The sequence below is a fragment of the Aricia agestis genome, chromosome 16 (genome assembly GCF_905147365.1).
Source record: "Aricia agestis chromosome 16, ilAriAges1.1, whole genome shotgun sequence".
Taxonomy (NCBI): Eukaryota; Metazoa; Arthropoda; class Insecta; order Lepidoptera; family Lycaenidae; genus Aricia; species Aricia agestis.
Genome location: NC_056421.1, coordinates 11,410,596 through 11,428,158, shown reverse-complemented (window position 1 = coordinate 11,428,158; position 17,563 = coordinate 11,410,596). Strand labels below are relative to the sequence as shown.

At 36.6% G+C, this 17,563-nt stretch overlaps 1 protein-coding gene across 1 annotated transcript in view; it reads left to right on the top strand.

The window, feature by feature from the left end:
* The first annotated feature begins 569 nt into the window (after positions 1–569).
* Positions 570–17,563, top strand: part of LOC121734681 (connectin-like) — a 98,563-nt gene continuing 81,569 nt past the window's right edge. The window contains exon 1 of the mRNA XM_042125280.1: positions 570–810. The gene's annotated coding sequence lies outside the window, so the exon portion shown is untranslated. The remainder of the gene's footprint in view (positions 811–17,563) is intronic.

The following is a 17,563-nucleotide window of genomic DNA, read 5'->3' as shown; positions in this document are numbered from 1 at the left end:
AACTGGCAATGTCTCTGCAGCTAAAGATAACATTATAAATTAAGTAAAGAAGGCTACAAATTAAAATTGCTTTTATCTTTACATTATAAACAATTCCACGAGAATATAAAATTGCTCGGTACAATGTTATTATTTTTCATTACGGTCAGTGTAATGTGAATTAAAGCGACATCTATTGTTGTGTTTTGGTAACTTCATAACTTCAATCCAGCGACCACATTTCAATCATAAACTTATTTCAACAACATAAATAGTACTTTTTATGCTTCATAGATGCCTCTGTTTTTATTTGTTTAAGTTTGAAAAAAATATTTTAATTTGATAATTAATGTAAATTAATTTTCTAACTGTATACTTATAGCAAAAAATTTATGAATAGCTAAAAAAAAACATGTTTTTGTTGGTAACAAAAATCCAAGCTTGAAAGTAACAGCAGGTACAGAAATCGGATAATGCGACTAAAACAAAAAGCACATTGCGGCCGTGTTGTTAATACGACCGCTAGTGATTTCTTACTTAGCTCAGTTATCGGGATGTATATTGGCGGGAAATATAGATAGAGTTCGGACTTCGGTTGTCTAGCGCAAGCGCGGTATTTGTATTTTGTACGTTGATTTCAGAAAGGAACTTTTACGTTCGAATACGGCGGCCGTCTTTTCTGTGCTTTGCGGTATAAAGTTTCGGGGAAGTTCTGAAAGACTTTGGACAATTAAGTGAGAAAGAATTAAGTATAATGGACTAAATATCAGAAAATGAACAAGTTACGAGTGCGTTAGTAATTATTGTGAAGAAAAAACAACATTTATAGAGGTTAGTAATTCTTTGCTCTCTATTTCTTTTTGTAGTACTTACTTACTTACTTACTATTAAGTATCTTATAAATTATTAAGTACTTGAAAGATATTAGGTATAATATACATAATTTTATACATCAATTATAGAAGCAATAATAATTGTAGAAGTCTTAAAAATCAATTATTGTTTTCGATGAGAAATTTAATTACTCTACCTCTAAAATAATGCCAATTAAAAAATTTAATTAAAGCTTTTGTAGCTGCTGCTATGTAGGTAATTAATTAATATTTATTATTTTTATGTAAGTATATTATCTACTTAACGGCTTGCAACGTAAGAAACTAAATGTACTTATCTATAACTAGTAAAATAAATTAGAGATAACCAGAAGAAAATTCCAGAAACCAAAGTTGAATGTTCTATTATGTATCTTACATTATCTAATTAAACACACACAAAAAAGTCGTAATTTACCTATAGAAATAAAAATAATTCGCATAGAGCTAAAAATTGGTAGAGACGTAATAAATATGTTAAAGAAAATCTCAAAGTTCCCACCTGTCAACTTTGTGCAAAAAAACTTCATTTTTCGTATCTAATACATGGAACCATAGAATTCACTTCCGACTCACTCTTGACCGGGTATATAACCCATTTCGTTGGGTCTACTTATAGTGTTCTGATTACTGAATAGGGACTAAGTGAAATTTGCGAATTGGAAGGGATTAAAAGAATAGGGATGATGACAAGGTCAAAGATCAGCGAATTTTGTTAATATATAATATAATAATATAATATAATATCTATGGACGCTTCACACCCCGTCAGTCTGGCCCCGTGCTAAGTACCTAAAGGACTTGTGTTACAGGTACCAGACAACGGAAATATATTTGATACTTTTATACTATACATATATTTAAGATTTTTATTATATCATACACATATTTAATACACATCCAGACCCGGGAACTTTGAAAACTCTTTGTTCCGTCGGCGGGATTCGAACCCGCGACCTCCGGCTTGAGCTACCGACGCGCTCACCACTGAGCCACAGAGGTCGTCAATATAATAAAGAAATCACGGTAAAAAATAAGTGTTCCCAAAATTTCAGCTTGATAGCATTTGTATTTTTTTTGTTATGCGCCTTCAAAGTTGGAAATTCAAGTCGATTTTTTTTTCAATTAAATTTCTTAATATTTGTATACAATTCGATAACTTATGCAATTAAAAGCAACTTTTGTTATGAAACCACTTTCATAAACGCAATATTTAATATACCTGTCGAACAAAGTTGTCTCCCGATGCGTACAAACTACGAAAGACTGACGTCATACTTTCGTAGCACTTTGTATTGGAGCGTTTCGGGCTGGTCTTTTTTATGAGATATTTGAATTGTCATATCTTGGTGAATTTTTAAGCTATCAGAGTCATTCTTTCAACGAGGTTTCTATTTTTTAAGTGTCTTTCAATTAACGATAAGAAAAAAAATAGTCATCATGCCTATTACAACAGGCGTTTCAAATAAGTAATCAAATATTTAATATTGTTAAATAAGTCTTATAGTTTCGAAAATTGGCTGTGACGGACATACATGTAATCAAATATTTAATATTGTTAAATAAGTCTTATAGTTTCGAAAAAAGTGGCTGTGGCCTGTGACGGACATAGTACATGAGGAATTTAATAAGGTTTCCGTTTTTTGAACTTTTCTGCCATTTGGCTATGGAACCCTAAAAATTACTTAGGTTAAATGGATATTTTAGAAAATAATGGTTGATTTAATTAAACCATAAGAACCGCCTTCTTTTTTGGATCAAATAATCTACAGAACGTATTTTGATAAATTCGTGTGGTAGAGTTTAGGCTTGGATTAGAAGTTAGAACAATATTAAGTTACTTTTTACCACGAAAATATCATTATGATATGTTATTCTACATACGTATACATCAGCAACAGCCTTTTCAGGCTTTTCCCCTAAAAGCACAAAAGCACCTTATTAGAGCTTATTAAAAAAGAAAAATAAGTTCTACACGGAGGCGTCGAGGCGTAATTGTGCCATAAAACATAATATTTCAACTTTGACGAACTTTTTGTGAAAAGCTCGTGTTAACCTGTATAAAAGTTCACTTTTAGTTAAGAAAATAAGCTTTCACATTTTCAATATTTTCCACGATAAATCTGCAGGTATATAATGAATAAAAAACTCATTATTGAAACTACTACGAATAATAAAAACTAAGGAAAAGTAACTCCGTCAAAAAACATGCTCCACAATACTTGTCAAAAAAGTGTACCTAATGGTGCCTTCTCACGGCGCGTATTATCGCAAGCCGCGCCGCGCCCGCTCGAGCCACGCGCCGTGTGAAGGGGTGGCTTGGGCTGGCTCGGGCAGGCGCGTTTAATATCACGCGCCAGCTCGAGCCACGCGCCCGAAGAAAGTAGTGGCGTGGTTGCGTTCTCACGGCGCGTGCTACCACGAGCCGCGCCGTGCCCGCTCGAGCCACGCGCCGTGTGAAGGGGTGGCACGGCGCGGCTCGTGTAGGCGCGTCCCGATCCGATTAAAGTCGGTAACTTCAAAGGCGCGGCTTGAGCAAACAGGCGAGCACGAGCCACCCCTTCTCACGGCGCGTGATATCACAAGCCGCGCCACGCCGACAATTATTCAAGTAAAATGAAACTTTATTAACACGATAATAGATATCATTTTGCTCTAAGTCACTTCGTTAAATAAGTAAATTTTAATGAAATGCAACTTTATTCACTAGGCAACTAGGTTGCATTTCAACCTATGCCGCTAATTTTATTAAATTAAGTGTAATTCATTTATTTAATAACAGATGCCGCTGCTTGGCGGCTACATAGCGCTAAAGCTAGCACGAAAAATTTTATTAAGTATAGGTGATTAACTAATATGAAACTTTTTTTACTTACACTCATTCTTGGTGTTGTAGAATTATCACGCCAGAGGGACTTAAGTCCCAGGGTGGGATACCCTGGGGGCTGGGACTAAATTCCTATGGCGTGTATTGGTCCTCAAATACTGGTGGCAGTTCATTCCTGAGTTTTACAGTGCATGGCAGGATGTTACGCAAAAAATGCACGGTGGAAGACTGCCACTCACCAAGGTGATGAGGTTTCGTGTGGAATGATGACGAAAGCTTGCAGGATGTACGATTCCGAACAATAATAATTGCTCAAAACCTTCCCAGTACCCCGTGATGCTATACTTCTTTTATAATTCACAGTAAAAATAATTATTATGTTTCCACTCGTACTGGTGGAAGAATGACTTTTTTGTTCGAGCTCAACATCACGAAATCCGTCAGTACGGCTACCCTGGGTAGACTAGCACGAGTCGGCGCATGAGTACCGAAAACTATTCCACCTCAATTTTTTTATGTGATCCTCTTCAAATTGCCCTCCTGATGATATAAATGCATGTTGCCAGGGCGCAACCCGGTGCCATATTGTTTAAACAATTGCAAGGAATTGTTATTTTTCAACCGATTTTTTTTTTAATATTCTTTATTGAAATTCCAATAAAAAAGATTCTATGACTTTTTACGATAAAGTTAATATTTTTGAAGATATGAATTTTTAAAGGTTCGAAAAACCTCAAATTTGGGTACTTTCGACCGATGAAAAATATATAAAAAAAAATAATAATGTCAAAGATATATTTTTTTAAAATTCTATATACAATAGTTAATAATATTGTTAATAGAGATTTCTAAAAATTTCATTGTTTATATCTTTTTTTTATCTTAGCAAAAGTAAACAAAAAATTGTGTTTTTGTATGGGATGTATTGTATGGGATGGAAAAATATTATATGGTATTAGTATGAATGCTCTACATTGCAACCAGCATGATCATTAAAAGAATCGATCGCTTAGTTACTTTTAAGTAGTTTTAGAAAAAAATAATTTGATGATAAACTAAGTTTGTTGCTTCTACGGTATAAACAGTGTTATCTAGACAAGTCAGTGCATCGACCTAGCGCTAGGCTATGGACAGGGCAGGAGCGGTATCAAAGCTTTAATAACGGGGAGGATAAAATGGTCGCATTTTGCAATTCCTCTAAAATCAATTCAGAAAGTGAATCGTCAAAAGTTTTAGACGCGGGAGAGCCTTCGATCGAATGGGCCGGCTCGACCGGAGAAATACCACGTTCTCACAGAAAACCAGCGTGAAACAGCGCTTGCGCTGTGTTTCGCAGAGTGAGTGAGTTTACCGGAGGCCCAGTCCCCTATCCTATTCCCTTCCCTACCCTCCCCTATTGCCTTCCCTATCTTCCCCTATTACCCTATTCCCTCTTAAAAGGCCGGCAGCGCACCTGCAGCTCTTCTGATGCTGCGAGTGTCCATGGGCGACGGTACTGGCTTTCCATCAGGTGACCCTCATTTGCCCCCTTATTTCTAAAAAAAATCTACTAGGATATAATTGTACATGGATGATGTCACAGACAGGTCCGGATTTATATTTTTTATGAGTATAGACCACTTTCATTTTGCCACCCCTATGCACGAACTCTGCTGCCATCCTAGGACGCTGCCGCCCGCCCTAGGATGCTAGGCCATGTGATTGTAACTATTTTGCGATATCTCCACATTGGTAAAGGTGTGCAACCATGGTGGTTATCAATTATCATGGATATTCATCACGGTTCAGGGACCATTACTTAAACCCTTTTATTAATTAAAAATTAAACCAACTTCTTAGGGCCTGTTTCACTACTTTCTGATAAAGTGCCGAATAGGCTTATATTCACAGATTCTCCATACTTCATCTCTCAAGTTAAGTGGTGGATAGCCTATCCGGCACTTATCAGGAAGTGGTGGAACAGACCCTTAGTCTAGCGTAATAATAGGGGACAGTCTCATAAAAGTCAGACAGTCGATCTTCAAAAGTAATACACATTTTAAATATCTTTCTTAGTAAGACGAGACGGGAGCAAAATAATTGTTCAGAAAATAAAGCGCTTGTACATTTTTATCGTAAAACGCGCTCGCTTCCGCTTACGCTAAGTTTGTGGCCTTATGATAAGTTGCAAGTGATAAAGTAAACGGGATTTGTCTCGCTGTCGCAACTTGTTGTTATCTATATTGTATAGTTTGGTATAGTTAACTATTAAGATTTAAGACACCTGGCAAAATTCAGAATCATAACCTGCATGCCTTTTTAATTTAATTCCATTCATAGAATACATCACTCATATTTTGCAAACCCAACTCCACCCAGCCCTTCTTCTAAAAAAAAATTGGTGAGGACTGGGGGAAAATCTTTTGCCCATACATTTTGCCGTAGATTATCTGATGTCGATCGTAAAAAAAATCCTTAGGTTCGTTTAGTAATATTAGACCTTTCTTGGCCCCATATTTTATGAACGGGGAACGGTAAATCTGCTGTGATCGGACGTCTCATTATTTTTTACCACATTTGCTATCGCGGAGCGATCCCAAAATTATGCGCAGCCTTGTTATACCCACAGGTTGAGTACCTACTGTATACCAATAAATCTGAAAACCCAGAAACACGCTTCAAAATACATGACACAATTAAAATATATGCAATCATATATGCCAGCGGTCGGTCAGCGAACAATGCAAAGCTCATCAGAAATGCAGATCAGCAATACCCTGCATGCAGAATGCTGAATCTCCAAATGTATTGGCATCAGCAGTTTTGTGGTGGGATTTCATACCTGGAAATCGTGAATTTGATGTGGTTTTAGCTTAAAAGTGAACGAAAGCAATTTTGGGAATAAAGGGGTATGAACCTTTGTGACATATGCCATCTTGATTTTAAGTCCAAAGGACACAAATGGCGATCTTTACTTCCAAATATCTCGGAAACGTGACACTTTACGATACCATGTTATAAAACATTTTTGTTTGTATAAGTGTCCTCTATCCAAATACCACTTTTATCGTGCTCGGAAATTTTGAAAAACAAATCTAAATGGCCGGCGGCTAGATATGCCAGGCTTCATACAAAAATGTTCGAACCCATTTTTCAATGCTTATCTTGGATATCGTCTATGGAAAAACGGGACAAAACTAGGCCACTTTATATTCGCTGCATGCTCGAGAGCGATGAGGCCTGGCAGGCGGCGGTCAAGCGAACCGTCCTTTCGCAGAAAGAGGCCGCGAAGCGGAACAGAGAGGACGACCCATCCTCAGTTCCGCTCCGCCGGCGTAGGACAGGAGTGCGGATGCGTCGCTACGCGAACCTCCAAACTTCCGTCTAATACGGGGCTCCAGGCAAGGATGGGAACGCTTCAGTTTGCCGAAGCGTTTTTACTTTGGTGGAAGTCCGGTCCCTTTTGAGGTAGGCCGGCCGGTCGTGGAGGGAGTCCTGTGTTAGACATATCCAAGACATCCCTCCGTATACGGCTGAAGGCAAACCGCAGGTGGTTTTAGTGGGTAAGAGTCCCACATACCCCCGGGGTGCTTCAGCTAACTGAGGCACATCCCCAACCCGGGGCTCCCATGATGGGTTTCCCCTGCGCATCAAAAAAAAAGGCTACTTTATATTGTGGTATTGGTAAAATGTTCGGTTTCCGTCTTGTTTTTTGAGGGCACCATCTACCCCACGAAGCTAATTAGCTTCATGATCTACCCTCTTACCGATAAGGAGATCATAATATACTGTCATGTATAAACAGATATTAGACAAAAAAATCGTCAGGATACGTCACGTGATTGAAAATTTGTAAAAAGGAATGAGAATAGACCGCCGGCGAGGCTTACAAGAGGAAGTAATCCCCGCCACTTCTTTTACTGTTCAGCGAAAATGGGTGTTCCTGCTGCCCCGTTGTTTTTTTTTTTAGCAGGAATAGATTACGCGGTCATTAAAGTTTGATTTTAAGAGCATTAAATAGGAGAAGTTAATTCCAGAATGTTACTGATGCTGCTTATTTATCGCTTAATATATATATATATATATATATATATATATATATATATATATATATATATATATATATATATATATATATATATATATATATATATATATATATATATATATATATATATATATATATATCATATTTGTAATAATTTTTGTAAAAAAATGTTTTTGCCTTAATAAAATAAAATAAAAATAAAATAAAACTCCCACACCGGTTTCGGTGACGGTGGCCGGTATAATTGAAACGAGATGAAACCAGGCCATTTACGGAGAAGTAATTTTATAGTGCCCAAGTATGTGCGCAGTACACAAGAGCACTCTCTATTCTTTTACTCTCATAAACCAGTGTGACGGAAGACCGACACGACTGGCGAAAGATCAGGCGCAGGACTGACTTTTTACATCCGACGCACTCTCACTTGTCAGACAATCAGGTGATCAGCCTGCATTGTCCTAACCAAACTTAAAAATAACATGTTTCCAACGCGGATATCGAACCCACGACCTCCGAGTCAAGAGCCACACTCTAAGCCACTGGACCACGCAGGCATTAAATCTGCTTAAGAGGGCGACTAACCCCAAAAATCAAACATCGTCCTTCTCTCTTCACACTCACGCCCGTCTTTCATATGCCAGGTGAAAAAGAACGACGCGGATTCATCGCCAAATTCGTTTTTTCTCAATAACTCGATAAATATACAACATTTTAAAAATCTGCTAGGTCGATCTCTCAATGATAGAATTTTATACAATGTCTTAAAATATTAACTTAGTTCAATGCACGGTTATGGCAATAAATGAAAAATTCGTGAAAATTAGATGCATCTTTGTGTTTTTTTTCTATCGAGAAAATTTTAAGATATCGTGTTTTTGCTCAGATCGAATTCTTGGAAATATAATGTAGTGTCTAATTTCAGAAAATGAAACAATTCGGGGCTTATTTTCAAGTATAAAAATGAATTATAAAATCGCCAATTTAGATATGATATTGAATGTACTGTCACTTCTTGGTGGAAATTCATCTTCAATTAAATAATTATACACTTTCCTTGCACTTATTCCACTTTATTTTAATATATTTATTACAAAATTGTTAAATACACGACCGGTTTCGAAAAAATCATCATCACCTGATGATGTATTTAACAATTTTGTAATAAATATATTAAAATAAAGTGGAATAAGTGCAAGGAAAGTGTATAATTATTTAATCGCCAATTTAGGGTTAGTCGCCCCCTTAATACTAGAAGTAGAACTTAATTCCCGACTGTTACTGATGCTGCTTATTTACTGTCGAGCAGATTGGACCGGGTAACTTTACGAGCGGGAAGTTTATACAGCCACGTTTAATACTTCAGGTCGAGTTAAATCAAAAGATTAGACTGTGCCAGTGGAATGGAGTATGTGCGCTTTGCAGGTGATATTAATATGGTTATCATCATCGTTTTACCCCAAATTATTCATTTGTAGACTAAGTAATAGAAACATCTTTGTGGTTCAGTGGTTTAGAGCGTGGTGAAACGTGGTTGTGGGTTTGATTCCCGCGTTGGAAAAATGTTTCGAGTCTGGTCTGGTCTGATCCCCTAATTGTCTAATAACTACGAATAATAAAAACTAAGGAAAAGTAACTCCGTCAAAAAACATGCTTCACAATACTTGTCAAAAAAGTGTACCTTAGGTACACATTTCAATACATTTGCAATATTTAGGTGACCTTGAGCGGTACTAGGCTGACGTTCCATGACAGATCAAAAGGAACCAAATTTAAAACGGTAATAGTATGGGAGTTACGATTCCTTAGTTTTTATAATAAAAACGTAGTCTAATAAGAAAGATGATGCATGATCGCGAGGCATGTAAAAAGCTTCGTTCACCAAGCTTTATGGGTATTGTGACCTAAGTCGGCCCATTCGTGCCGAAGTAAGCTTTGACGTAAGCTACGATTTTGCGGTTCCCATTGAATTTGATTGACCTTGTTCTTAAAGCTTATAATGTAGCCATGACCGTAATGCACTTTGCGTAGGAGCGCCTAGATGTCTAGGGCTTTAGGCATAGAACATTATACCTAGGCATTCATTAAGTGAGATTTGTAGCTAAGCTAGAGTAACCTTGAAATTAGAAAGGTGGCCTGAAACTTGAGAGACCATAGCTTGAAGATTATGGTGGTAAGCATAGATTATGGAGTAGTTCCCTAGAAACGACCGGACTGCCTGAAGTCGGCAGAAATTTCGACCCACTGGACCCTGGGTTTTCATGCCTTAGGAAGCAGAGCCTGTAGACATTTTCTTTATCTCTCCTTTATAGAGTCGCCACGCCGATCAAAATGTATAGATTTGACATTAGACGAGTCGAACGTCAACGTCAAATTAACGAACGCAGTTAATTCCATACGTTTTGATCGGCGATTTTATAAAGAAGCGATAAAGAAAAGTTCTTGGCTAAAGGGCCTGTTCTAGTTCGCTACTTGATATTTGATAGTAAGTATAGAGATATGAGTCTGCTCAAAGCGTTTCAGCTAAATCTAGCGTTAATTTTTTTGTCCAGACCTCCGAATTCAGTTCATTAAAGTCGGAGACCTCTGACCGTATCCAAAATTTTCGCTTTGTTATTTTGTTTCTGGAATTTCTTATGAGTTATGAGTTATGACCAAATAAGCCGCATATAGGTAATATTATTCCACCCAGTAAAATGTTCTCGTCGCACATGTTACAAGAAGCTGGCAGACACTGCAAGTGAACAAAAATGACAATGTTGGCGTTGCGTTCGTTTACGCATTTAATTATTGAATGCGCCAAACTTAAAGTTGAATGAAAGAAGATGACGAAAATTGAAGACGAAAGCGTAGTGTGGATATAGCTAATGTCAAGTGTGCGTTCGCGTTAGTTAAGTGCACGAGTTAAGAGCCCATATGACCCTAACTTGACTACATACATTAACCTAGATCTCAAAATCTGTAAGGTCTAGAAAACTGATTTTTTGACACAAGTAACTTCAGTTCATAAAGATTAAATGCTCAAGACGAAAACACGATTACTCAAAAATGCTCGATAGTTTCTTTTTTACAAAAAACCTTGTTTTAGACACATTTTTGCTTGGATCTTCGAAGTTTGCTGTCTTTTCTTTAATATTTTTTAATATCTAAAAAGGTATTGATAAAACCTAAATTTGCTCAAAACACTTTTTTCATAATCATTATAGTTCGTCTTTTATTCAAGTAAAACTAAATCGGCGATGATTCCGCGCCGTCCTTTTTCACCTGGCATATGAAAGACGGGCGTGAGTGTGAAGAGAGAAGGACGATGTTTGATTTTTAGAGTCAGGTGAGCTCTTAAGTGAACGTTAGTCAAGTGCGTGTAATTCAAGTGCGTATAATTCAAGTGAATGTCATAATTTAGGGTAAACCTCGGATAAACGGCACTACGCAGATGACGTCACTCAATTAGCATTACGCCATTTTGAAAAGGGCCAGTCGAACAAACAGCAAACTACTGTTTAACGAGTCTGATTAAAAACTCATTATGATGACCCATTTCACTCAATTAGCGAGCTATTATAGCAATTTCTGTTTAGTGTAGATTTAATGGTGTTCAGTTCTGGGTGGTACAGAAATGAACTTTATAAAGTACTAAATAACGCCCGCAACCCCGTTGCGACTTGCGCCGAAAGTTTATTGCGCGGGAACCGTACATTTCTGGAACAAAAGTATCCTGTCTCTCTCCTATCCTATATCTCATACCAAATTTCGTCAAAATCAGTTCAGCGCTTTAAGCGTGAAGAGGTAACAGACAGACAGAAACCCTTTCTGAAGTAAGTAGATTTAATTTTAAAATACCCACTCTCAAAAATGCCATAAACTAGATAAGATTACATACAAAAGTGTAAATGACAATAATTATTATTAAAAATGGTAAGTAAGAGATAAAACTTCAGAACAGAAAAAAAAGTTATAAAAAGTGACCCAGTAATTATACTGCTATAAGAGTTCATGGGAGGGGGGGGGGGGGGGGCAGAAATCCTCACAATATCTTAAAAGTAGACAGATAATATAAATGTCTACTCAAGCCAACAAAACGACATACAATTTCAGCATTTGTCACATAAGATAGTAGGTATCTAAAAATACATTTTCATCTACCTGAGTGCATAAAATCTTGTCGCCATTCCGCGATGAATTTGGTGAAGTGAAAGAAACCAATGGCCGCCGGGAAATGAATGTTACTTTATACGTTATTTTTGCGATGTAAAGATGTATTATGCTAACTGTGTCAAGAGGACTTAACACCTTTACAACACTCGGAATTTCGCTATTGGTTTCGGCAATCAACCTTTTAACCTACTTCCAAAAAGGAGGAGGTTCTCTTTCCTACAATATATGTATTACTAGATGACGCCCGAAATTCGTTGCTCCAATTTGTATGCGCAGTAACCGTATATTTAATGGAGATAAAATTATTCTATGTTCTTTCCCGGGACTCAAAGTATCTTAACAACAAATTTCAGCAGAATCAGTTCAGCTATTTGGGCGTGAAGAGGTAACAGACAGAGGTAAAATATTTATACGTGGGAGAGCCATGCTTCGGCACGAATGGTTCGGCTCGACCGGATAAATACCACGTTCTCACAGAAAACCGGCGTAAAACAGCGCTTGCGCTGTGTTTCGCCGAGTGAGTGAGTTTACCGGAGGCCCAATCCCCTACCCTATTCCCTTTCCTACCCTCCCCTATCCTTTCCCTTCCCTACCCTCCCCTATTCCCTCTTAAAAGGCCGATAACGCACATGCAGCTCTTCTGATGCTGCGAGTGTCCATGGGCGACGGAAGTTGCTTTCCATCAGGTGACCCGTTAAATGATTGCTCATTTTCTTTATGAATATTAACATTTATTTTATCTTAGCAACTTCATGATGTTCATGTTTCACAGTCTTATTTTATAAGCTATATTTTATTTTTCGGAGAAAGGCAAAAGGAAAATGAATAACAGAGGGAAGTTGTAATATCAGCAAGGTGTCAGCGACCCCGGAATTACCTCAAGTTACAGAAAAATATAGTACCTACGAGTACTTAATTTACAATAAGTAGGTACTAGGTACTGCCTACTAGGTAGTCTATATTATTTTCTAAGAAAACCTTAGCTTTATGCCTTCTAATAGAAAATGTAAAACATATTATTTTCTGTTTTAAGAACATACACCCTAAGGATCTAGTGTGTAATATTGTGTCCCTTGTATAGAGTTCTCTGCGAAAGTGGCAGTGCTAAAAGACCAATTTTTTGTGATTTGTTTTCCCATACGAAAGATAAAAAAGTTACTGTTTCAACGCTGTACTTTCATAGTAAACTTAATACAATAACTTTTAGCACATACCTTAAAAAAATGTCGTAACTAGACGAAATTAAATTAAAAATGATACGACAATTTTAACTCTCGAGTTTGATTTGAATGAGTTACGACATTTCTATCGCCTAAAATACAACATTCACAAAGATACTACTTTTGTGTAATGTCATACACACCCTAAAGTATTTTCACTTAGTTTTTTTTACACTTTGTAGAGGTGTATCTAAGAGTATTTTTAACCCCCGACTAAAAAGAGGTGTTATAAGTTTGACGTGTCTGTCTGTCTGTCTGTGGCATCGTAGCATCCAAACGGGTGGACCGATTTTGACCGATTCTTAGCTGAAATGAAGTCTTAGTTGTTCAAAGTTAAAATACAGGGTATAACAAAAATAAGTGATAATACTTTAGGGTGTGTACGTGTTCCTTGTAGAGAGTTCACTGTGAAAGTAGCAGCGCTGAAAGACCAAAAAATTTTTTCACTTTTGTATGGGGAAACTCGTGACACTCGGGCCCTTGCCCATACAAAAGTGAAAAAAAATTTCGTCTTTCAGCGCTGCTACTTTCACAGTGAACTCTCTACAAGGAACACGTACACACCCTAAAGTATTATCACTTATTTTTGTTACACACTGTATAACAATAAATCAGTTTTAAACTAAAATGACTAACTATGGCCAAATATTTGGCTACGAATTCCGTTTTAAATATTGAAACAGCGTTGACGTGATTGTATACAAATATGAAATTTTCATTTTAATTTATACTGTCATGCAATATTTATTTAACCAATATTTTCTGATTAAATTTACAGTCAGGTATGTTAAATTTTATATTAATTAAATTTAGTAAAATATAGAACTGTCGTACCTATTCTACAAATAAGAATTATATTTTGTTTAGAGTTTATTTCAAATTGCTTAAAATCTTTGAGTCCTGGGAAAGGACATAGGATACTTTTTATCCCGGAAAATGTACGGTTCCCGCGCGATAAACGAATTTTGGCGTAACTGAACTTTGCGGGCGTCATGTAAGTACCTACTACAATATAATACAATTATTATTATTATTATATATTTTTCATATCAAATATTATATTTATTTTTTGTCTAATAATAATCAAACAATTGTTTTTTTACATAATATTTTAAACAAAAATCATTACCCTTTCTCTTAGCTTTATCGTCGTTATTATTATATATTTTTCATATCAAATATTATATTTATTTTTTGTCTAATAATAATCAAACAATTGTTTTTTTACATAATTAATAATTATTTTATAAAAAAAACCCTTTCTTTTAGCTTTGTCGTCGAGTAAAACCGTGGGTGGCCACTAAACGCGATGACTCAATCGCGTCCAAAACAGTGATTGACTTTTTATTAAACGTTTGTTGGCATCTAATGGATCTATAAATAAAAGTGTAGGCGACGGTATATAGGACGTTTACCTCAATGAATGGGATAGTAGATTGACTCATTGAGATCACTGTGGCAGTTTTCACATGATGCGGCCTCTCTACTATAATATTGTAGTAGCTTGTAAAATACAAGCTACTATAATAATATATACAATATGGTGTAGGTAACAAAAAAGTTATAATACTTAGGGTGTGTATAAGTCCCATGTATACAGTTCACTGTAAAATTGGCAGCGCTGAAAGATAAACTTTAGAAAAAGTTTTTCTTTTAACGCTGCTACTTTCACAGTGAACTCTATAGGGGCACACACACACCCTAAATTATTATCACTTTGTTTTATTACACCCTGTACCTTACATGCGTGATGCGAATGTGATGAGTGACATATTCGTCTATGATCTACGTCAATTTTGCAGCTGGCTGGTCTAATGTTTGCCACCATGATTGCGAAGCGGTCCCTATAGCTTCACAATCATGATGGCAAACATTAGACCAGCCTTTCCCAAAGTGGGCGATAACGCCCCTTGTGGGCGCTGAAGGTCTGAAGAGAGGCTGTTTGGGGCCCAGAAAAAAATGGAGGCGTTGTGTAGATGCTTGGGGGGTGGTCTGGATGCATTTTAAATTGAAACCATGGGGGCGCTAAAACATAATTTGTTCTCAAAGTCGGCGGTAGACAAAATAAGTTTGGGAACCCCTGCATTAGACGAAGAAGACATAACGCGCGTGTGGAGTAAATTAATCTGATTTCATGTCATTGGACTGTGCCATCAAATCTATTGGGTATACCACGGGTATACCAACAGCTATAATGGCATAGCTCGACGTAGAAAGAGGTTACGCAACATCGATATCCGATAAAAAACCTCACACTAAACATAAGAATGTTTACAGCTTAAGTGCATTTTGCATGCAGAAAGTTGTTGCTTATTTCACCGATATAATTATCTATATATAAATACGTGAGCCAAAAACTTTGTATCCCTTTTGACGAAAAATGAGGAAACGTAGGTGAATGAAATTTTGCACAGTTATAGTTTATATGGTGAAGGAGTGCATCGAGCTAATATTATTTTATAATTATGCTTTTATCATACAATTTTTTAACAAATAAAACATTACACACACTACAACACACACACTAGGAAAAATGACAGATTTTTGAGTGACAAGCCTATTATGTATAGGGATATAATAGGTATATTTAAATAACAGAGTATGATAGGAATCATACTCTGTTATTTATGGTTGAAGTCTGTTAACAACAAGGTGACAAATTGAAAATGGATTATAGTTTTTTTATTGAATCTTAGATACTATTAGACAATGCTTACACGGCCAGTCTGAGATCAGCTGAGTCCCAGAGAGAAGAGTTGAAAAAAAGATGATAAAGTTAATATTTTATACAAAATATAGGTAGTAAGTCCTAATGTCGTTGAAACTAAGGTCGAATTTCGACCATTGGGCGATCCCTAGTAATAATAATAATATAATAATCATTATATTATTATTATTACTAAGCGTCTATGGACGCTTCACACCACGTCAGTCTGGCCCCGTGCTAAGTACCTAAAGGACTTGTGTTACAGGTACCAGACAACGGAAACATATTTAATACTTTTATACTATACATATATTTAAGATTTTTATTATATCATACACATATTTAATACTAGCTCTTATCCGTGGCTTCGCTCGCGTGGAATTCGAAAATCGTGTACAATTCTTGCAAATCTCCTTTATAAACATGATGTTTTTCCAAGACCAAAAGTAGCCTATGTTACTCTCTATCCATTCAACTAATTCGATGCCAAAAATCAAGTCAATTGGTTGCTTCGTTAGGCTGCGAAGAAAGGACAAACAAACAAATACACTTTCGCATTTATAATATTAGTATGGATAGCTGTTTCCCGCGACGTCGTAGGCGTTACCATAGTATAATAACGGAAATGGATAATTCTCTTATTTTTATGGTCCCTTACTCAAATGGTAAAAAACGGAACCCGATTACAAAGATATAATATCAGCCTGTCCGTCTGTCCATATCCAGGCAAAGCCTCCCTCATATTAATCAAATGACACTCGAAATCTGTATGTTTCACATGTTTCACTATTAATTAATAACTTAGTTTGTTCCTAAGGAATAAGACTTAAAACATAAATTTTATACACCAGATATGAAGTTGGAAGAAGACAAATATATCTGCGAAAACCATATTCAAATCGGATCAGTAGTTTTCATGTTAAAAAAAGTTTGATGCAATATCTGACCCCCTCTTCGACCCCCTTAAAGGGGTGGGGGAAAAATTTTATACACCAGATGTTAAATTGGAAAATACAGTTAATAATATGTAGTTAGTTCATTGAAGAAAAAAGTTTGATACAAAATTTGACCCCCTCTTTGGGGGACCAAAGAGGGGGTCAAATTTTGTATCAAACTTTTTAGAGGGGTGAGGGGGGAAAAATTTATACACCAGATGTTAAGTTGGAAGAAGATAAATATATCTGCGAAAACCGTATTCAAATCGGATCAGTAGTTTTCGTGTTAAAGAAAAAAGTGTGGTACAAAATCTTACCCCTTCTTTTGACCCCTTAGAGAGGTGGGGGGAAAAATTTTTGTACACCAGATGTTAAGTTGGAAGAAGACAAATATATCTGCGAAAACCGCATTCAAATCGGATCAGTAGTTTTCGTGTGATGCTGGAACAAACATACAGACAGACAGACAGACAAAAAACTAACCACAGTTTTGGCTTCTATAGCGATGTAGTAACAGCCCCCGCTTATTATTTTTTGGATATCTTTAATGTACAGAATTGTCATTTCTACAGTTTTATTATATGTATAGATACATCCAGACCCTTTTTGTTTCGTCGGCGGGATTCGAACCCGCGACCTCCGGCTTGAGCTACCAACGCGCTCACCACTGAGCCACAGAGGTCGTCAAATTACTGCCTTTGTCTTCTGATTCTGGCTTCATATTACTAATTGATGGAAGTGACCCTGTCAATTTCCTGCACACGTACGTGTGCTATCCACCAGTTCTGGGAAACCCTTTGTTGATTTAGATGTTACATATTCCATCACAAATGCCGCTATCACG